Here is a 24,013-nt window from a genome sequence, read left to right as displayed (position 1 = left end):
GTGATTTTGGATTAGTCACTTAGCCTTTCTGAACTGCATTTTCCCCATCTTTAAGATGGTGGTAATCACAGTATTTATTTTATAGGGTTGTTGTTAGTATTAGATACAATACTGTGTGTAAACCTTTTGGCATTGAGCCTGATTCAGAGTGATCTTGGTAAATACTGGCTCTAGTTTTAAAATATAAATTCATATAAACTCAGATTATTACAGAAAATGAAATATGGGGTGTTTACTTGCATTACAAAAGATGTGAAAAGATTCTTTAATTTCTTTTTTAACTTTTATTTTTGAGAGAGAGAGACAGAGCATGAGCAGGGAAGGGGCAGAGAGAGGGAGACAAAGAATCCAAAGTAGGCTCCAGGCTCTGAGCTATCAGTGCAGAGCCCAGTGCGGGTCAGAACCTGATGCGGGGCTTGAACCCATAGACCACAAGATCATGACCTGAGCTGAGGTCAAATGCTTAATCCACTGAGCCACGCAGGCACCCTAGGATTCTTTTTAATAAGTTTCTCTACTGTACTTACAGTATGCTTTAAATGAAGAAAATTTGGCTTACATATTGCTTTTCAGCAGTATATACTATATAAAGTGTGTGATGGCAGGGAGGGAGATGCAGCCATGACAGTAAGAACTGTGTTAAAAGCCATATGCAGACATGATGACATTATTGTGGGTTTTTTTTCTTTTCCCCTCTCTGTTTCTTTCTCTTTCTGTCTTTCCTTTCTCTCTCAGACTCTGTATGTTTGTAGTCTCAGTAGCGGGCAATACTAGTAAAAAAATCTTGAAGATCACACTATACTTTGAGAAGTAATTACCCTATTTTTCTGGTGAAAACCTCTAATAATAAAAATATAGATGTGCAGGACTTGAAGAGACTGGAAGAGTTTAGTGTCACTGAAATCACAGGACTGGAAGAAAACCCAGAGGTCACCAAACACTCTTTTTTTTCAGCAGATGAGGACACTGAGACTCACAGAGGTGGGGTGACTTGGGCAAGGTTACCTAGCTTATAAATGGCACAGCAGGGGCTCAGATTCCCTGTCCAGTGTTCTTTTTTCTTATGGTTCCTAGTAAGAGTTGGGTTTTAGTCACCTATTTTTGGATTATTTATTTTGTCTTAAAAACTCAAGAGAATGGACTTTGTACCTTCCCATGGTAAGTTATCCCAGTAAGAAAAATTTTCCTTAAACACAGTCCAACTGCCTTTTGGAGCAATTTAAATACCTAGAGTCAGAACTCTGGTGGTTCCATAACATTCTGGATGTGGTCAAGAGAAAGAATACACACTTTAGGTTGCACACATTTAATTTGCTTTTTCCTCCTTCTGTCCCCAGCTTGAACTTTTTAAAGTCTCTACCTTTTTTCCTCCCCACTTCTATTTAATCTCTCCCCCAATGGAATGTGGGCATTATGTATAACATCATCTTCATCTGTTTCATTTGTTGTATGAAGAGGGCCTGGCACAAATTTAGGGCTAAGTGGATGTTTGCTGAGGAACTAGTGAATTTATGTAGTACCTGTGATGTGCCAGGCACTCTCCTTGGCACACTGGGCACATAGCCACCCTTAGTACTCAGAGTAGGGAAGAGTCTGAGAAAGAAAGTAGATCTGTCTCTGATAGAGAAGCAAGGCTTAGATTCACCCTATCTGTCCCTAGCAAACTCAAAAAAATCTTTTGACTAAGGAGCAAGCAACTTTACTCCCTAGCCTTCATGTCATAATATCACAACATACCTCAGCATGCCACCACTGGGACTGTGTGTACATGTGCACATACTCACCTATTTGTGGGTTAGTATACTGTGATGTAAACAGCACCTAAATTCTTCTGTCTTCCTAATATATATTTCTCATAGTCTTGATTGGTATCTAAAATCTTCATGATCAGAATGACTTTCTGGGTTAAGGAATATCTATAATAGACCCATTTTAAATGATAAATATTTTACCTAAGACACCAAACATTAACTCTTAGTAACACCAATACCTTCACATGAATTAGCTTTTCAGGTTAGTCCCAGAAAACAGCAGAGCATATGGGAAACAGTTATGAATGTTTTGATGAGGGGACTGAGAATGTTGTAGAACACTGCTACTCATAGTGCAGTGTGGGGACTGCTCCTGATCCACCACGAGATAAATTACAGGTTACTAAGCACTCTTTTTTAAAAAAATTATTAATTAATTAGTTAATTAACTTTTGAGAGAGAGAGAACTTGAGTGAGCAAGGAGCAGAGAGAGAGGGAGAGAGAATACAGAGCCCGGGGGTGGGGCTCAAACTCACGAACCGTGAGATCATGACCTGAGCTGAAGTCAGATGCTCAATCGATTGAGCCACCCAGGTACCCCTCTTTTCTTTCTTTTTAAAAATAATATTGTTCTAGTTTCATGGTATTAATAGCTTTATTTATTTATTTATTTATTTAAGTAGTTTATTGTCAAGTTGGTTTCCATATAACATCCAGTGCTCATCCCCACAAGTACCCTCCTCAATGCCCATCACCCCCTTTCCCTTCCCCCCACCCCCATCAGCCCTCAGTTTGTTCTCTCAGCATTCAAGAGTCTCTCATAGTTTGCCTCCCTCCCTCTCCCCCACTATTTTTCCCCCTTTCTTCTCCCCCATGGTCCTCTCTTAAGTTCCTCCTAATCCTCCTATATGTGCAAACATATGGTACCTGTCCTTCTCTGCCTGACTTATTTCGCTCAGCATAACACCCTCAAGGTCCATCCAAGGTTGCTACACATGGCCAGATTTCATTCTTTCTCGTTGCCATGTAGTATTCCATTGTCCAGATAAACTGCATCTTCTTGATCCATTTGTCCATTGATGGACACTTAGGATCTTTCCATGTATTGGCTATTGTTGAGAGTGCTGCTATGAACATTGGGGTACATGTGCCCCTATGCATCAGCACTCCTGTATCACTTGGGTAAATTCCTAGCAGTGCTATTGCTGGGTCATAGGGGAGTTCTACTGTTAATTTTTTGAGGAACCTCCACACTGTTTTCCAGAGGGGCTGCACCAGTTTACATTCCCACCAACAGTGTAGGAATGTGCCCGTTTCTCCACATCCTCGCCAGCATCTAGAGTCCTCTGATTTACTCATTTTAGCCACTCTGACTGGAGTGAGATGGTATCTCAGTGTGGTTTTGATTAGTATTTCTCTGATGAGGAAGGATTACTAAGCACTCTTTTAAGTTTTTTTTTCCTTTTGTTATCAAGACTTTCTCATTGAAGGGAGTAGCATGTTCATTTACACATTCTAGTGCAAACCCTTTATTTCTACACTGTTTGCTAACAAATTGCTTATGGACCAGGTGCTTTGAGTAGCATTGATCTAGAAGGCAGGCCAGTGTCTGGTTAGGTCGCCTTACTGAGGCATTGTGAGAGGATCCTTGGGCTTATGGGAGCAACATGAGGTGGAGGTGGGCAGCAAGGATAGAGATCAGTTAGGCTTACTTTATGTCTTTGCCTAAAGATTAGGCTGACTTAAGATTATTTCATTTTTTTGTTTTGTTTTTTAATTTGTTTCAGCATCTTGGCAAATGTATGCTATAGGAGACACTCAACACATTTTGTTGAGCATCAGTGTGGTACAGTGGAAAGAACGAAGCGGTAAATAGAATTTGTATTCATAATACTCTACTTATTAGCTGGTTGAACTTGGACAAATTTCTTAACTTTCCTATTCTCTCATTTATAAAAATTGGAATAACAGAAGCCATCATGTAAGTGTTGTAATAATGATTAAGTGTTGTAAAACAGAGTTCTGGGTCCACAGAAGCATTTTTTGAATAAATGGATTGAGTGATATTTCCCATGCATTATTTCATTTACTCCTCTCAACAACACTGTAAGGTAGGAGCTATTATAAACCCATTTTGTAGATGAGGCTTAAAAAAACCAAGCCTGAGAAAATTTAGTTTGCCTGAAGTTGGAGCTGAAGCCAAGATGACTCAGAGCAAAAGAACTGCTATAAAGCAGCACCCACGATTTTCCTAAAGATATCTTTGTTATGTTTGATACCAGTGACTTGGCTGTGTGGGAAGTGGCTTGATAAAGGAACAAGAACTGAATCCTTAAGCCTCCAATTTATTGTTTTCACTTTACAGACTACAAAACTGACTTGGGTAAGGAAATTCTACCAAAAACTTTAATATGAAAGCCTAAGAGAAGGTGAGATTCCTCCAAATAGTTTTGCAAAGGTCAATAGGATTAATATACCCTTTGAACATGGTTATTTTAACTGAAATAAAGAAACAGCATGGGGGAAACTTCACAGACTCCTTGGGTAATAGAAATATATTTGTTCTTTTCCCCCTTTCTTTATGGTGAATACGTAATTGCATGAAGCAAGTTGGTAGAATAAATGGTTACACCAAGAGTTTTTCCTCTGGAAATGGGTTGATTATCTGTAAATGTTATTTTTCATTTTGAGATTCATCAAAATCATTAACTCAAGGTACTTTGAAAAGAACGAGTAGATAATGGGCAGCTAAAATTGATGGATTGGAAGCCTGGACAAAATGTATGCTCTTGGGGACATTTGCAATTGTCTCCTAAGTTTTATATAATTTAACAAACTACCTGTAACTCATTTTATAGGTCAAACTTAATTTTTAACCTCCTGTGAAATGAAAATTAACCTTGAGGTAAATTCATGGAATTTCCCAAGTAGAAATTAGAGTCCTAGCAGACATTAATAAAAGTGTTCCCAGGAAACAAGGTCATGTGGTTAAAAAGTTTTGAAGCTACTAGGTTCCGCAGACTTCATAGATTTCTTTAGTGCAGAACTTCTCAGAACCTCTAAGTGCTAAAGTGGACATGACACTCACAGAGGGCTGCAAATCGCATTAACTTATTTGACGATACAACCCCCACCCAGTGCTTCTTTTTTTTTTTTTTTTTCTCTCCTGAACATGTTTTAACGTCTTGTAGGGTTAGTGTCCTCTGGAACATACTTTGAGAAATATTGATCTTCTCCAACTCTTCTCATTTTATAGTTTAGGATATGAAGTTTCCTAGAGTTATATACATTATATTCAGTAACTTTGTGTTTTCTTATGTGGTGTGACTTTAAAGTTTGTGTTGGCTTATGAGATGTGGCAATTATAATTTTATGATCATGGAAATACTGTTGGAGATGAGTGTTAACTTTCAAAATGGAACCCTTGAGTATGTTTACATTGAATGTCTGGATGATGGTTTCTTCATTCAAAACTGTTTCAGAGCTTCTCTTTTGGGTATTGCTGTTTCCATGAAACAATTAGCCTCAGGGCTTCAGAGCAACAACTGACTGGTATTCTTGTGGTAGAAAGAGCACTGGATTAGGGCAGCAAAAAAGAAAAAAAAAATTTGGTTCTTTTATTTTACACTCAGCTATTAACAAATTAAATGACAGTCTCTTAACCTCTCAAAGCCCCAGTTTCTTCATCTGCAAATTTGGTCATTAGAATAGGTTACAAAAATTTTTTTTTTAAAAATTTATTTCTGAGAGGGAGAGAGACAGCATGAACAGGGGAGGGTCAGAGAGAGAGGGAGACACAGAATCTGAAACAGGCTCCAGGCTCTGAGCTAGCTGTCAGCACAGCTGACACGGTTCGAACTCATGAACCGTGAGATCATGATCTGAGCTGAAGTCGAATGCTTAACTGACTGAACCACCTAGGTACCCTTAGAATAGCTTTTATAATAGGGACTTTGTTTGGATTAAATCAGCTAATGCCTGTGTACATCCTGTATAGGAGAGATGTTACTTTGTAAACTCTGGAAGCTGGCTTCTTAAGTTAGATTCTTAGCACTGCTGTTTACTAGCTTTTTGACTTGGGGAAATGTATTTTACACTATTTCCTCACTTTTAGAATGGGAATGTAAGAATTTCTACCTTATAGGGTTGTGTGTATTAATAAAATATGTAAAGTACTTGGCACAGTGCCTAACACATAGTAAAAGTCCTATAACTGCCTGTAAAGAAATAGGTAGAATCAAAAGTGGTTCCCTTTCAAGAGAATTCTTGATTTTCTTAGGAGTGCATAGGTGGAAACATCAGGTAAGGAAAAGATAATTAAGAGGACAAGATTTAAGAAAGATATCTTGGGTAAAAAAAAAAATTGCATTTTATATCGACTAATCCTGGCTCAGAATGATCAGCTTTCACATTAGTTATCTATTACTGTGTAATAACATCATAACATTTAAGCTTTGTGGCTTAAAACAAACTCATTTATTATCTCAGTTTCTGTGGATCAGGAGTCTGGGCATGGCTTAGTTGGGTCCTTTGTAAGGTTGCAGAGTATTATCCAGGGATGGGTCTCATCCGAATGGTTGGCCAAAGAAGGGTTTACTTCTAAGCTCACATGATTGTTCTTACTGTGTAGGCTACCCTCAACTCCTTGCTCTGTGGACTTTCCCAGCATGACTACTTGCTTCCTCAAAGCCAACAAAAGAAAAAGAGTCTACTAGCAAGATGGGTTACAGTCTTAAATAATGTAATTATATTAATGTAATTAAATACATGTAATTATATGTATTCTGTCATCTTTGCCATCTTCTCTTGGCTGGAAGCAAGTTTTGGACCCCACTCACACTTGAGGGGAGAGGGATCACACAAAAGCATGAAGCAGGAGTCATGGGGGTGTCTCAGAGTCTGCCTGCAGCTGGTTGTTTTCCAAAAATCAAGCCTAGCTGAAAAGCTCAGATGAAGATTTTGACAGAATGTGCCCTGGAACTAATTTTGAAGGATGACATATTTGAAACAAAAGTAAGATAGGTAGAGTATGAATAATCTCCCAAGATGACCATTTTGAAAGGGCAATACCTATTTTAACAAGAATTTACATCTTATCATGCTGTTAGAAGCCAGTTATTTCATGGTCAAATTTCATCAATTCCAAAACTAAAAGGATTTTCCTTATAGTCTACATTCATTCATATACTTTATATAACCTTTTGGCATTCTACCTTGCATAGACTTTTCCCTAAAGGTCTGTCCAGGATGACAGATAGGTTGACTGAAGGTGTATTCCTATGCAGCAAATCTTAGATATGACCTCTCATTACCTACAGAGATCTGAAAAGATAAATCTGCGTTTATTGAAATTTCTTTGATTTTGTGTGTGCGGAGCTCTGAATTTACCACATAATAGCACAAGTATTTGCTTCTCTTTGGTTATGTAGTTCTGTGGGAGTTTGTGTTAAATAGTTCCAATGGCCTCTATTATAATTATATAGAATCACCAGGCATTTAGTATTGAACCTCACACATGAGAGAAGTGTTGTATAGAATTGTGTTATGCTCACCCATGTGATAATCACCTTGAGGAGAATGACACACACAGGCATCATAAAGAAACTGACACTCAATAATTTTCCAAACATGGTCTTGGGGCATAAGGCCATCTTAACTTTGGGGTGTAAAGAAGCTCTAAGGTCAACAAATCATAGGGTGTCTGTGGAAGACAAGTTGTAGGTTGTGCTTAAACAAAGGTATATGAGGTTATAGCCAACCACATGAAAAATGGAAGTGAGAAGGAAGTTTTGCTTAGTTTCTGCTCCATAGAAATTGCAGTGAACCAATAATAAATACATTTGGATGCTGCAAAACCTCCCTGGAAGAAAACCTTTTGTGATGATTTTTCAGAACTCTGATCCATTCCCCAGAATTTGCCAGTCATGTTATTGATTCATTATTTTCACTTCATTTGAAGCATTATTCATCTATGACTGGTTTGTGGTTGAGTTCTACTGAGAATAAAATCAGAAAAATGTTTCTACTCGAACTTCATTTTTCTTTGGATGTTCTTAATAGTACAAACAAAATCTGTAGTGTTTTTGTCATAGGCAAGTATATGTTTGTATGTATTTAAATCTGATACACTCATCATTGAAACTTTGGATTAGGGTGGAACATGCTGGCTGTACATGTAAATTTATAAGTAAGTCCAAGGTTTCTTATAATTATTGTTGTTTTGGAAAATTAATATTCTTAGACCACAGAAGAGAAAAACTCTAACCCTATCTATGACAACAGTATTGAACAGCAAAAGATCTCATTCTTACATTAGATTTTAGTCCTAGGTCTGCTCTATATGTGACATTGGGCAGCTTACTGATTCAGATATTAAATAAAGAGCATTTGAGCTCTAGAATCCCATAACTCTTAGGAAGCCAGAGAGGTAGCAACCCTTCACAAACAGAGTCAGAGTTTTAACCTTTGATCTTCTGATATTTTCAAGGAATAGCTGAGGTCACTTTGTGCTGACATCTATGAGCACGGATGAGAGAGGGAGTACAGGGATGATAAAAGGATGAATAGTGGGTCCTCAATTGGCAAAGAGAAAGTGTTATTGATAAATCCAGCCACATTTATTGAACATTTTCAAGTTCAGGGCAAAGTGTCAGGTATTGAAGAAGGTGCAAAAAGGATTAAGACATAGTTACTGCCTTAAAATGCTGACAAAATAGAGGAAAAATAGATGTTATAAATAAATAAGCCAAGTTAAGACAGGCAAGAATTATTATTGCCACAAAGAAGATTCAGACTAGGTGTTATTAAAGTTTACATGGAATGATCATGTCTAGTTTGGAGAGGGTGGTCCAAGAACAGCTTTCATTAAAAGATGACATTGCAATAGACCTTAAAGATGGAGAGGAGTTTGATGAAAGTGGAGGGAAGGGAACTCTGTTTGCAGGGAAGATGCACAGGCTGAGGTTTGGAGATGGGAAAACATGGGTTTTGTGGATAAAATTGGAACGTTCTGTTCAGTTGAGCATAGGGCAGTTGTGTTGAAGGAGTAGGCAGTGGGCTCATGGCTTTATCCAAAACAAAATTATGAAAGCTCAGATAGGTTATGTAATTGGGCATTCTGGCTTATCAGCATGCTGGCCTTCTGAGAGAAACTCAATTTTATCTTTATGTCGATAGAATGCATTTTAAGGATACAATTGTCATTCCAACAATATCTTGTCTTTTGCACTGACCCAGTGTAGTTATGACCTTTGTCTGTATAATGCAGTGCTTTCTAACAGCATTAGAGAAATAGCTAACACCTTCATTATTCAACAGCAACAAGCATCATCCAACATTCATTTTGGCAGGAGCATTAAAAAAATCCTCAAGGCTTCTGTTTGGAGAAAACTACTCTGTATTTAGTGTATCCTCTTGAAAATGAAAATGGTCTAGTTCTTGAAGGGACCATTTCCAAATGAGACTAAAAAATGTAGTACCTCTTTTACTATTATCACCTGGTGGCTGTCACCTTCACATTGCTTTTGGGCTTAACTGTTATTTACATATTGTCTTGTCTTCTTTGGAACACTTAAATTTTTTTTAAAGTAGTGCTGAATTCCATGCTGGCTTCCTGTGTTATCAAAGACCGTGGAGGGGGATGTAAGGAATAAGCTGCTCTTGTGCAATTTTCCTTGTCTTTGTCAATTGCAGGCACAACTCTCATGAATTATTTAAACAACTACTGTCCTGGAGGGAGCCCAGGAGTACTTCAGGTATTCATAAAGAAGTCTCTTGAAGCTTCCTTTAAGGAATCATATTTCTTAGTGGTAATGAGTAAAGTGAGGTGGCAGCAGCAGTTGTAGGACTGAAATAAACACTGGGCCAAAGTCCTGAACTAAAATTTGGGCATTTCTGTAACCTATGTCTATTGTTACCTAACTTTAAAGTACTTTTCATACATGGAAGAGGCTGGCAAGGAGAGAGCAAAGCAAAGTAACAAAAACTTTAACAACAGGAAACGTTATTTCAGGTGCCAGGAACTGTATTCTGAAAAATCCCATATTGTGATTAGTATTTTCATTTTTTCAGATGAGGAAGCTAAAGTAGCAAGAGTTTAAGTTACTGATTCAAAATCACATAGTAAGTGGTGGAGCTGAAATAGGCAACAGTTTTTTCTAAGGACAGAGGATTCAACTTTGTCAGTACATCTAGGGATAGCAAACATGGGGGACTTGTGTTCTCTGATGTGGTGGATGCTGTAGGACCCTGCTTGGTTCTCTTTGTGGGTCTAAAGCACACATTCCCTCAGCTTCAGGGAGTACTGACAGCTGACTTTTGGCTGAGTCCTCCTTTGCCATTGCTGTCCTCAGAAGAGGGCCACTTCAACCAAGGTCATAGTCTCCCTCTAGGAATCTAGACTTGTCAATAAGAGAGTGGGATATGGAGGCCCAGCTCCCTTGCCTGAAGGCTGGACATCTCTGAAAGGCCGTCTCAGCTCTAGAGCCCTATATGGGATCTTGGGGTCAGCATCCTACTTATATTTCTCTCCTGCATGAGGTGTTGAGGCTCCCCACCAATAATCTTCTGCACATACATCTCAAGCTCAGTCTGTTCTTGAACTTAGAGATCAGTATGGTGGAAAGATCTTGAGCTTTGGAGCCTGGAGCCTTGGATTTTCCTTCTGGCTCCAGTACTTCTTTCCCAGACATAAGATTTTGGGTATGCTATATTATCTTCCTGAGCCTCAGTTTCATCCTCTGTTCAATGGAAATGATATTCCAGAATGATTGTTAGGACTAAGTAAGATAAATGTATAAAATATATATTGCACGATGCTTAGCCCCTGGGTGGTGTCCAGTTAACACTGTTTAGGGACTAATAAGTGGCTGGTCCTACTGTCTTGGCAGGAGGTGGCTAGGAAGGAGAGAAGCCTAGAAGTTCTCTGGTGAAGGTCAGTTGGATAGATGCTAGGAAGCCTGTGGCATAACCAGTGTTCATCATCTTCTTTAGTGTGAGATCCATAGTCATGACTGACAGTTTCAGCAGCTTTGCTTAATGGTCTGGCTTCAGGGGAGTTTACTAAGCTAGGTTTGTGTTGACATTCCCGTCAACTTATATATATTATATAATTAATTATATATATTTTAATAGATAAATCTGTTTTGATTTTCCTGTATAAATGCATGTGGGTAGGTGGTAGAGAGAAGGGGGAAAGAAGGAGGGAGCGAGAGACAATTAGATTGAGAAAGGGACTCTGAGTTCACTTCGTGACTTCCCTTTTTTTCATTTTATTTTGGAGAGAGAGAGAGTGAGAGTGAGCGAGCATGCAAGCAGGGAAGAGGGGCTGAGGGAGAGAGAGAGAGAGAGACAGAGAGAGAGAATCTTAAGCAGGCTTCATGCCAACACAGGGCTCCAAATCATGATCATGACTTGAGCTGAAATCAAGAGTTGGATACTCAACTGACTGAGCCACCTAGGTGCCCTTAGGTTCATGACTTTCAAACTCTTTGACCATGACCCTCGGTGAGAAGTATATTTTACCTCACTGTCAAAGTAAACACACAAAGTAAAAATTTCAGGAACTAATGTGTGCTTCTAGTATGTGTAGCACACTGTGATCTCTCCTGTCCACTCTATTCCATTCCATCCTCTTTCTAAATGTCTCTGAAGGCTCATTTTCTTTCTTCTAAGCTTGGTAGAGACCTTGGCTCTGTAGGTCTGAGACACTCCATGGAAGAACAGGGCTGAGCTCTGAAGTGTCCCTATCACTTTTTGAAGGAGGAAGGCCCTGCAGTTATGAGTTGCCTCAGTGTAGGTATGTGGATCCCTCTCTACTGATTTGCTTGCTGTGTGCATTCAGTCCAGTCAACTCCGTAGGACGAGAGCTTGGTGATCTTATGCATACTGTTCATTCTCTACTTATCAGTGTTCTTTCTACAAATCCTGTTTCGTATTTACTTTGCATCATGCTAGGAATGTCTGTTGGTGACCATACATCCCCTGCCCCCAGAAAACTGAGAGATACATCCAAACTGGTGGAAAAAGGATGTTTTGAAGAGCTCAGCAGACATCTCTGGCTTGTGCCTCCCCATCCCCAGCAATGAGAAGCCTTGTTGTGGAGCAATAAAACACCATTTGAAGTAGAAAGGATCTTTCTGACACTTGGCACAGGAGCCAGAGAATGTATAGTGCAGAATGAGGAAAACTCTGGGGTCAGATGTGTGCATGTGGCACCAAGATTCATAAGAAAACTGAAGTTTTGAAAAAGTCCCCATTTTTTCTACTGCTTTAAGTGCTTGGGGAAGGTACCTTAAAAATATGTGTCTCAGCCCTGGCACTACTGACATCTGGGGCAGATAATTATTTGTTGTGGGGGCCTGTTCTATATATTGTAGGATGTTCAACATCATCCCTGGCCTCTATCCACCAGATGCCAGTAGCACCCCCCCCCCCCCCAGTGTGACAATGAAGACTGTCTCCAGACATTGCCAAACATCACCTAGGGCAAAATTGTCCTCAGTTTAGAACCACTGCTTTTGATTGACCCTGAACATCATTAATACTTTCTTATATACACATCATGTTGTTGTTATTTAAAAAGAAAAAAAAAATTTTTTTTTGTAAAAGGATTGAAACACTTCTACTTTGAACACATAATGCCAAGTATTTAATACTGTTCCTATGTATTTGACATACAGGGACATCACATTTTCATATACAGATGTTCGACATACTTTTACAGTTGCTATTAAAAATGCTATAGTCTACCATTAAGCATAGTAATGAATAAACATAAATATTTTCCCCTCTTTGCTTGATTGATAGGGTCACCAAGGAGAATACTGTTAGAAAGGCTTACTAGGTAATGAAAAATGGAGTTCTACTGGATATTGATTAAAGAGCAATTCTTCAACAGTAAGTCCCATGATTAACTCTACAACTTATTAATAAATAAATGTAATAAAATATATTAAGTGTTAGCTGTTTCCAAGGTAAATGTTAATAACAGAGTCCACAGTGAGCCTTTTTTAGAAATGAAATACAGGAAAGTTCATGTGTTGTCATTTAAGACACACTGTGAATTTAGTTTCAGCTTGCCCCGTTCCTGGCTAGGTTTCTCTTTCCTCCTCCAGAACAATATTAATGTGTGCTAGGAAATGCACAATTCTTTACCCTAAGTAAAACATGAGGAAGGAAAGGGTAGCAACTGGGAAAATAATAATAATCACACTGCATGTTCCAAAGCATTTGGATTGTCTGGTTTTTGTATAAACCCCACTATGGTGCTTCTCCCCTAGCAGAGCAGTTGCAGGCTGACTGAGCGGGGGTGGTTGCTGGCCTTCAGAGAAGCACAGAATCACTCAGAGAGACTGAATGTTTCTTGTATCCAAGAAACAAACAGTAGTTAGCCTCTCAGCATTTAATAGCCCTGGCAAGGTGAAGGTCACCAGAGAAAGCGGTGAAAATATTGTAGAACTTGCCTGTGAAACCTCACTTACCAAGGCTGTTTGGCTTATAGAAAAAGGAACTAATTGTTTTTGAGTGGTGCTATTTTTCTTTCTTTCATTGTTCCTTCATCACTGTCTTTTGTTTGTATTCATCTTTTATTGCCCCTTTGCTCTATTAAGCATGTACAGGCATTTGTGTACACAGATACACAGGCACACACACACACACACACGTACACACTGAAATTTCTGCTGGGCCCTCATTTCCTTTCCTAAAAGCTATGGAAATGGAAGAGGGACTCAGCTTTTGCATAGGTTCCTTCTGCTTGGGGTGAGCTCTACCTTATCAGATGCCTCTTTGTCTACGTTGTGCTTACTTTCAATGTCTCTCTTACAAAAGAGGATAGGAATTTGAAAATATATATTTAAAATAAATTTTAAAAATAAGGTTTTTTTATAGGATTTACTTTGTTCCTCCATTATGAGAATATTACATAGTTAGAAAAATTGGAATTTAAACAATAGAAATTGCAAAGGAGAAAGGGGAAAATGGGAAAGAAGTGGTGGAGAGAGAGAGAGATAGAGAGATAGGGAGAGGGAAAGAAGACCTCTGTATATTCCTGCCACCCAAAGGTGACTATCGATAGGCTTCTGATCAACATTATATGGGACATAGTACACTGTTTTGCAGTTGAGCTTGTAAGCAACATGAAAAGGGAAGAAGGTCGGCCTGCATTTATCTTTGTTCTCTTTGTATTCTTAGCAGAGGCTAGCACAAAGTAAGACCTCTATATAAATATTTGTTAAATGTCAATTATTTTTGCTTTACTCATAATGAAGAGAACTGGCTAGCAAAAAGTGAAAACATGCAGGATCAGATTATACTTCAAGCAATCATTATGGTTAAACCCTCAATTATGGATGAGAGACGTCAAGCTTGGAGTGCTTTAGGAACTAGCCCAAAGTCTAATAGTGGCAGAGCTAGGAGGTTGCTCAAAAAAGTCCAACAGTATTTGTTCACTTAAAAAAATCTTTTCAGTTTAACCTTTTAGCTAAGTTTGAATATTTATCTTTGATTTTCCCCTTTATCATTGGTTTTAGTTCCAACATTCTGTTCACTCCTGGGAATTGAAAAAATTTTTAAGATGTCCAGGTCCCTACCTAGATTTAGAATGTGTGGGACTTAGGCATTGATATTTTAAAATAATTTTCACAGGTGATCCTGATAATCAGTGGTATCAGTCAGAGGTGATCCTGTGACATTCAGTGATGCTGGGAAAAATTGCCCTGGGTCGTATACTTCTTGTCCTTGACAATATTTCTAGAGTCCATTTCCAATGGAGCTGAATTTGAGACTTTTATTCTTCATGAAGGTGTCATGTCATTATAAATATTCTTTTTTTATTTTAAAGGGTTCTAAAAATGTTTATTTATATTTCAGAGACAGAGCATGAGTTGGGGAGAGGCAGAGGGAGAGGGAGATACAGAATCTGAAGCAGGTTCCAGGCTCTGAGCTGTCAGCACAGAGCCAAAGCAGGGCTTGAACTCACAGACTGTGAGATCATGACGTGAGCTGAAGTTGGATGCTTAACCGACTGAGGCACCTAGGTGCCCCACGTTATTATAAATATTCTTATGATTTTTTTACCAGGCTGATAAATTATTAGTATTAGGAGTTTCATTTTATAAATGGGTTTTATTTTGGCTTTTTTTGAAGTTAACAAGTGTTAACTTGCAGTATCTATTTCATCTTTCTCCCCTTTTTCGTCATAATAGAAGTTTCTGCTTCTACACATGGCTGCTCAGCAGAAGACCACAATTCCCAACTTTCTTTGCTGCTAAGTTTGGCTCTGTCACTTGGGTTGGACACTCGGATGTGAGAGGAAGTAATATGTAAAGTAAATTGGATCATGCCTTAAAAAAGGAAAGAGGTTTGTCTTCCTGGTCATTCTTGTTGGAATGGCCTTCATGTTGGAAAGCCATTACACTAACTCTGATCCATACTATTATGTGATAGAAAAAAAGTGCCATCTTGTTTAAGCCCCTGTATTTTTGTCCTTTGTTACAGCAACTCAACCAGTGCAATAAGGCTGATAAAATGTAAATTATAACATTGACTTTCCTGTATCTCATTTCCTTTGTTTGTAATCAAATGACTGGTATAAAGTCCCATATATTCTTTCCAATTCTGAAAGTTTAGCAATGCCAGTTACACCTATTTACTCAATAGCTGTATGTTGATCAGTGCCAGTCTGTTTGCACTCTAAAACAGAAAAAGAGATAGACAATTTCAATCTGAGACAAGTGTATTAGCAGAATGATAGAATCATAGAAGGACATAGTGACAGAGGATGACACTTGTTCATGAAAATCCATATTTTCTTCTTCCAAAGCACACAGTTTTCCCTGGAGTTAGATGTGGTCCCATCTGAGCTCTTGATTCATTCTGTTAGATCACTTTAGCTTTAAATCACCTTATCTGCCTTCACATTGTTTGCCACTCTATCTTCTCTTCCTGTTTTCCACTCCCCTATTCAGACTAACTTCTCTTGGAGTGTACCAAAACTTATGTTCTCAAAATCTACTTCATGCTTCCTTTGAGTTGAGAAACAATTTTTCCCCTGCCATCTCTCACCCTATCACAATATTCCAGCCATGTCCAACATTCATCTTGCAGGTTGCACCTAGAGAGAAACTGTTCATTCAGAAAAGTAAGATTGCACTAATGTGCTTGCTTTCTGCTTCAAATTAATTTTCTTATTGTTCCTTCTTGCAGTATTGTTTTTATATACTTCTTTCCTGGGCAATGTGCCACATTTCTGGCCTTGGGAAAAGTATTCCTGAAAGAGCATAGAAGTATCTTTTATAACATTTTGTTTTCTCTGACAGCATAATGACAGCTGCAATCTTTGTTTTCCTGTTTGTTCTTCAATTGTCCTTAAAGTGGGAGCATTCATGTATTTCTGACTTGGGTGTCCTCTTTCATTGTCAGGTGCTGATTATAGCATGTGTTGGTGGAACTGAAACTAAAGCTTGTAACAAATCAGTGAGTGCTCATTAATGGAATGGTAAGTGCAAAGCTTGAAGTATGGGCATCATTTCTAGAAGCTTACTTCTTTGCAAAATATGAGAGCGACAGTAGAAGGAGGTACTCATGTTAATGCTCAGTATAGTTTTAAAGGTCAAATGCTCATAAATAAATATGGTCTTCAGAATATAATTAACTTGCATACAGTTTAGTTTCATCAGAACATGGATTTATTTTGACTTGCTGCTAATTGAAGAAACCTCAGTTCTTTAATGTGATCCACCTCAATGTAGCCACCAGTTAGGTTTCCAGTTAACTCCCACTGTATTCCCTGCAAGCCTTCCTATTCACCTTTGCCTGAATATACCACCTGCATTAGTTAGGGGAACATTAGCTTCTGTAACAAGTAGACCCTAAATGCGTAAAGGATTCAAACACAAAAGAAGTTCATCTATTTCTCACTCACTCAATAGCCCAAGGTTGGGCTCCTGTTGGGCAGGAGGTTCTCATCTATGAGGTGATACACAGAATTGAACTGCTGAAGTATGTGCCATCTTTATCACAGTGCTTCCAGAGTTGCCTGGTCATCTGTGTTCCAGCCCTCCAGGTGGGAAAAAGGGATAGAGAAGCTCATGTGAGAGGTTTCTGTGGGCAAAGCCTGTCAGTCATCACTTCTGTTCATATTCCATTAGTTAGAAGTTTTACTCATGTGGCCACCCTGAACCATACAAGAGTCTTGGGGAATATATTCTGGCCAACTCCAGGAGGAAGAAGAAATAGATGTTCATGAGCAGCTGGTAGTCTATGCCACATGCCCTGCTATGACTCTGTTGTTAATGCTCACACAGCTTCTTTAGACTATCAAAAATTTTACTTAGTTTTCATGATCTAGCTCAAAAGCAACTTCCTTGTCCTATACCCCTATTTGCAATGACTTGTTCCTTCCTCTGCCTTCCATTTTCAGTATTTATAATTTCCCCTATTTAATTCTACCTTGTGTTCTGGTGATTATTTTTAAGACTTCACTTTTTAAATTAGAAAAAAATTAAAATTAGAGAGGGAGAGAGAGATTGAATCTTAAGCAGATTCCACACTCAGCCTGGACCCTGACATGGGGCTTGGTCTCCTGACCCTGGGCTCATGACCTGAGCCAAAATCAAGAGTTGGATACTCAACTTACTGAACTAACCAAGTGCCCCAAGATTTCATTTTTTAAGAGCAGTTTTAGGTTTGTAACAAAATTGAGAGGGAGGTACAGAGATTTCCCATTTATCCCCTGCCAACACAGATGCATAGCTTTCCCCTTTATTGATATCACTCACTAGATGTAATTTTTTTAAACCAAGGATGAACTTACTTTTATACATTATAATAACCCAAAGTGCATAGTTTTACTTTAGGGCTCACTCTTGCTGTTGTGCATTCTGTAGGTTTGGACAAATGTTTAATGACATGTATCCACGATTATAATATCATACAGAGTATTTCACTGCCCTAAAAGTCCTCTGTGCTCTGCCTATTTAGCTCTACCCTGCATCCCACCCCTGGCAGCCACTAATTTTTTTGTTATCACCAAAGTGTTGGCTTTTCCAGAATGTTATATGCTTGGAAGCATTTACTATGCAGCATTTCCACATTGGCTTCTTTCACTTAATAATATGCAGTGAAGATTCCTTCACATCTTTTCATGGCTTGATAATCATTTCTTGTTAGAGTTGAATAATATTCCGTTGTTTAGATATACCACCAGTTTCTTTATCCGTTCACCTACTGAAGGGCATTCTTGGTTGCTTCTAGCTTTTGGCATTTATGAATAAAGCTGCCATGAATATCTGTGTGCAGGATTTTTATGTGGGCATAAACTTCGAACTTCCTTTGAATAAATATCAAGAAGTATGCTGAGTCATATGGCAAGAGTATATTTGATTTTGTAGGAAACTGCCAAATGGTCTTTCAAAGTGGTTGTGCTATTTTACATTCCCACCAGCAGTGACTGAGAGTTCTTGTTGCTCCACCTCTTCGCTGGTTTGGTGATGTCAATGTTCTGGATTTTGGCCATTCTTATAGGTGTGTTGTGGTATCTCATTGTTGAAATTTTCATTTCTCTGATGAAAAATGATGTAGAACATCTTTTAATATTTTTTTTTTTGACATCTGTATATCCTTTTTGGTGAAGTTTCTGCTAAGGTCTTTGGCCTATTTTTTATTTTATTATTTTTTAAAATTTTTTAATTTTTTAAATGTTTTATTTATTTCTAGGAGAGAGAGAGACAGCGTNAATAATAATCACACTGCATGTTCCAAAGCATTTGGATTGTCTGGTTTTTGTATAAACCCCACTATGGTGCTTCTCCCCTAGCAGAGCAGTTGCAGGCTGACTGAGCGGGGGTGGTTGCTGGCCTTCAGAGAAGCACAGAATCACTCAGAGAGACTGAATGTTTCTTGTATCCAAGAAACAAACAGTAGTTAGCCTCTCAGCATTTAATAGCCCTGGCAAGGTGAAGGTCACCAGAGAAAGCGGTGAAAATATTGTAGAACTTGCCTGTGAAACCTCACTTACCAAGGCTGTTTGGCTTATAGAAAAAGGAACTAATTGTTTTTGAGTGGTGCTATTTTTCTTTCTTTCATTGTTCCTTCATCACTGTCTTTTGTTTGTATTCATCTTTTATTGCCCCTTTGCTCTATTAAGCATGTACAGGCATTTGTGTACACAGATACACAGGCACACACACACACACACACGTACACACTGAAATTTCTGCTGGGCCCTCATTTCCTTTCCTAAAAGCTATGGAAATGGAAGAGGGACTCAGCTTTTGCATAGGTTCCTTCTGCTTGGGGTGAGCTCTACCTTATCAGATGCCTCTTTGTCTACGTTGTGCTTACTTTCAATGTCTCTCTTACAAAAGAGGATAGGAATTTGAAAATATATATTTAAAATAAATTTTAAAAATAAGGTTTTTTTATAGGATTTACTTTGTTCCTCCATTATGAGAATATTACATAGTTAGAAAAATTGGAATTTAAACAATAGAAATTGCAAAGGAGAAAGGGGAAAATGGGAAAGAAGTGGTGGAGAGAGAGAGAGATAGAGAGATAGGGAGAGGGAAAGAAGACCTCTGTATATTCCTGCCACCCAAAGGTGACTATCGATAGGCTTCTGATCAACATTATATGGGACATAGTACACTGTTTTGCAGTTGAGCTTGTAAGCAACATGAAAAGGGAAGAAGGTCGGCCTGCATTTATCTTTGTTCTCTTTGTATTCTTAGCAGAGGCTAGCACAAAGTAAGACCTCTATATAAATATTTGTTAAATGTCAATTATTTTTGCTTTACTCATAATGAAGAGAACTGGCTAGCAAAAAGTGAAAACATGCAGGATCAGATTATACTTCAAGCAATCATTATGGTTAAACCCTCAATTATGGATGAGAGACGTCAAGCTTGGAGTGCTTTAGGAACTAGCCCAAAGTCTAATAGTGGCAGAGCTAGGAGGTTGCTCAAAAAAGTCCAACAGTATTTGTTCACTTAAAAAAATCTTTTCAGTTTAACCTTTTAGCTAAGTTTGAATATTTATCTTTGATTTTCCCCTTTATCATTGGTTTTAGTTCCAACATTCTGTTCACTCCTGGGAATTGAAAAAATTTTTAAGATGTCCAGGTCCCTACCTAGATTTAGAATGTGTGGGACTTAGGCATTGATATTTTAAAATAATTTTCACAGGTGATCCTGATAATCAGTGGTATCAGTCAGAGGTGATCCTGTGACATTCAGTGATGCTGGGAAAAATTGCCCTGGGTCGTATACTTCTTGTCCTTGACAATATTTCTAGAGTCCATTTCCAATGGAGCTGAATTTGAGACTTTTATTCTTCATGAAGGTGTCATGTCATTATAAATATTCTTTTTTTATTTTAAAGGGTTCTAAAAATGTTTATTTATATTTCAGAGACAGAGCATGAGTTGGGGAGAGGCAGAGGGAGAGGGAGATACAGAATCTGAAGCAGGTTCCAGGCTCTGAGCTGTCAGCACAGAGCCAAAGCAGGGCTTGAACTCACAGACTGTGAGATCATGACGTGAGCTGAAGTTGGATGCTTAACCGACTGAGGCACCTAGGTGCCCCACGTTATTATAAATATTCTTATGATTTTTTTACCAGGCTGATAAATTATTAGTATTAGGAGTTTCATTTTATAAATGGGTTTTATTTTGGCTTTTTTTGAAGTTAACAAGTGTTAACTTGCAGTATCTATTTCATCTTTCTCCCCTTTTTCGTCATAATAGAAGTTTCTGCTTCTACACATGGCTGCTCAGCAGAAGACCACAATTCCCAACTTTCTTTGCTGCTAAGTTTGGCTCTGTCACTTGGGTTGGACACTCGGATGTGAGAGGAAGTAATATGTAAAGTAAATTGGATCATGCCTTAAAAAAGGAAAGAGGTTTGTCTTCCTGGTCATTCTTGTTGGAATGGCCTTCATGTTGGAAAGCCATTACACTAACTCTGATCCATACTATTATGTGATAGAAAAAAAGTGCCATCTTGTTTAAGCCCCTGTATTTTTGTCCTTTGTTACAGCAACTCAACCAGTGCAATAAGGCTGATAAAATGTAAATTATAACATTGACTTTCCTGTATCTCATTTCCTTTGTTTGTAATCAAATGACTGGTATAAAGTCCCATATATTCTTTCCAATTCTGAAAGTTTAGCAATGCCAGTTACACCTATTTACTCAATAGCTGTATGTTGATCAGTGCCAGTCTGTTTGCACTCTAAAACAGAAAAAGAGATAGACAATTTCAATCTGAGACAAGTGTATTAGCAGAATGATAGAATCATAGAAGGACATAGTGACAGAGGATGACACTTGTTCATGAAAATCCATATTTTCTTCTTCCAAAGCACACAGTTTTCCCTGGAGTTAGATGTGGTCCCATCTGAGCTCTTGATTCATTCTGTTAGATCACTTTAGCTTTAAATCACCTTATCTGCCTTCACATTGTTTGCCACTCTATCTTCTCTTCCTGTTTTCCACTCCCCTATTCAGACTAACTTCTCTTGGAGTGTACCAAAACTTATGTTCTCAAAATCTACTTCATGCTTCCTTTGAGTTGAGAAACAATTTTTCCCCTGCCATCTCTCACCCTATCACAATATTCCAGCCATGTCCAACATTCATCTTGCAGGTTGCACCTAGAGAGAAACTGTTCATTCAGAAAAGTAAGATTGCACTAATGTGCTTGCTTTCTGCTTCAAATTAATTTTCTTATTGTTCCTTCTTGCAGTATTGTTTTTATATACTTCTTTCCTGGGCAATGTGCCACATTTCTGGCCTTGGGAAAAGTATTCCTGAAAGAGCATAGAAGTATCTTTTATAACATTTTGTTTTCTCTGACAGCATAATGACAGCTGCAATCTTTGTTTTCCTGTTTGTTCTTCAATTGTCCTTAAAGTGGGAGCATTCATGTATTTCTGACTTGGGTGTCCTCTTTCATTGTCAGGTGCTGATTATAGCATGTGTTGGTGGAACTGAAACTAAAGCTTGTAACAAATCAGTGAGTGCTCATTAATGGAATGGTAAGTGCAAAGCTTGAAGTATGGGCATCATTTCTAGAAGCTTACTTCTTTGCAAAATATGAGAGCGACAGTAGAAGGAGGTACTCATGTTAATGCTCAGTATAGTTTTAAAGGTCAAATGCTCATAAATAAATATGGTCTTCAGAATATAATTAACTTGCATACAGTTTAGTTTCATCAGAACATGGATTTATTTTGACTTGCTGCTAATTGAAGAAACCTCAGTTCTTTAATGTGATCCACCTCAATGTAGCCACCAGTTAGGTTTCCAGTTAACTCCCACTGTATTCCCTGCAAGCCTTCCTATTCACCTTTGCCTGAATATACCACCTGCATTAGTTAGGGGAACATTAGCTTCTGTAACAAGTAGACCCTAAATGCGTAAAGGATTCAAACACAAAAGAAGTTCATCTATTTCTCACTCACTCAATAGCCCAAGGTTGGGCTCCTGTTGGGCAGGAGGTTCTCATCTATGAGGTGATACACAGAATTGAACTGCTGAAGTATGTGCCATCTTTATCACAGTGCTTCCAGAGTTGCCTGGTCATCTGTGTTCCAGCCCTCCAGGTGGGAAAAAGGGATAGAGAAGCTCATGTGAGAGGTTTCTGTGGGCAAAGCCTGTCAGTCATCACTTCTGTTCATATTCCATTAGTTAGAAGTTTTACTCATGTGGCCACCCTGAACCATACAAGAGTCTTGGGGAATATATTCTGGCCAACTCCAGGAGGAAGAAGAAATAGATGTTCATGAGCAGCTGGTAGTCTATGCCACATGCCCTGCTATGACTCTGTTGTTAATGCTCACACAGCTTCTTTAGACTATCAAAAATTTTACTTAGTTTTCATGATCTAGCTCAAAAGCAACTTCCTTGTCCTATACCCCTATTTGCAATGACTTGTTCCTTCCTCTGCCTTCCATTTTCAGTATTTATAATTTCCCCTATTTAATTCTACCTTGTGTTCTGGTGATTATTTTTAAGACTTCACTTTTTAAATTAGAAAAAAATTAAAATTAGAGAGGGAGAGAGAGATTGAATCTTAAGCAGATTCCACACTCAGCCTGGACCCTGACATGGGGCTTGGTCTCCTGACCCTGGGCTCATGACCTGAGCCAAAATCAAGAGTTGGATACTCAACTTACTGAACTAACCAAGTGCCCCAAGATTTCATTTTTTAAGAGCAGTTTTAGGTTTGTAACAAAATTGAGAGGGAGGTACAGAGATTTCCCATTTATCCCCTGCCAACACAGATGCATAGCTTTCCCCTTTATTGATATCACTCACTAGATGTAATTTTTTTAAACCAAGGATGAACTTACTTTTATACATTATAATAACCCAAAGTGCATAGTTTTACTTTAGGGCTCACTCTTGCTGTTGTGCATTCTGTAGGTTTGGACAAATGTTTAATGACATGTATCCACGATTATAATATCATACAGAGTATTTCACTGCCCTAAAAGTCCTCTGTGCTCTGCCTATTTAGCTCTACCCTGCATCCCACCCCTGGCAGCCACTAATTTTTTTGTTATCACCAAAGTGTTGGCTTTTCCAGAATGTTATATGCTTGGAAGCATTTACTATGCAGCATTTCCACATTGGCTTCTTTCACTTAATAATATGCAGTGAAGATTCCTTCACATCTTTTCATGGCTTGATAATCATTTCTTGTTAGAGTTGAATAATATTCCGTTGTTTAGATATACCACCAGTTTCTTTATCCGTTCACCTACTGAAGGGCATTCTTGGTTGCTTCTAGCTTTTGGCATTTATGAATAAAGCTGCCATGAATATCTGTGTGCAGGATTTTTATGTGGGCATAAACTTCGAACTTCCTTTGAATAAATATCAAGAAGTATGCTGAGTCATATGGCAAGAGTATATTTGATTTTGTAGGAAACTGCCAAATGGTCTTTCAAAGTGGTTGTGCTATTTTACATTCCCACCAGCAGTGACTGAGAGTTCTTGTTGCTCCACCTCTTCGCTGGTTTGGTGATGTCAATGTTCTGGATTTTGGCCATTCTTATAGGTGTGTTGTGGTATCTCATTGTTGAAATTTTCATTTCTCTGATGAAAAATGATGTAGAACATCTTTTAATATTTTTTTTTTTGACATCTGTATATCCTTTTTGGTGAAGTTTCTGCTAAGGTCTTTGGCCTATTTTTTATTTTATTATTTTTTAAAATTTTTTATTTTTTTAAATTTTTTATTTATTTTTAACATAGATAG

This window comes from Crocuta crocuta, unplaced genomic scaffold (genome assembly GCF_008692635.1).
Source record: "Crocuta crocuta isolate KB4526 unplaced genomic scaffold, BGI_CrCroc_1.0 scaffold282, whole genome shotgun sequence".
Lineage (NCBI taxonomy): Eukaryota > Metazoa > Chordata > Mammalia > Carnivora > Hyaenidae > Crocuta > Crocuta crocuta.
This window is presented reverse-complemented; position numbering follows the sequence as displayed.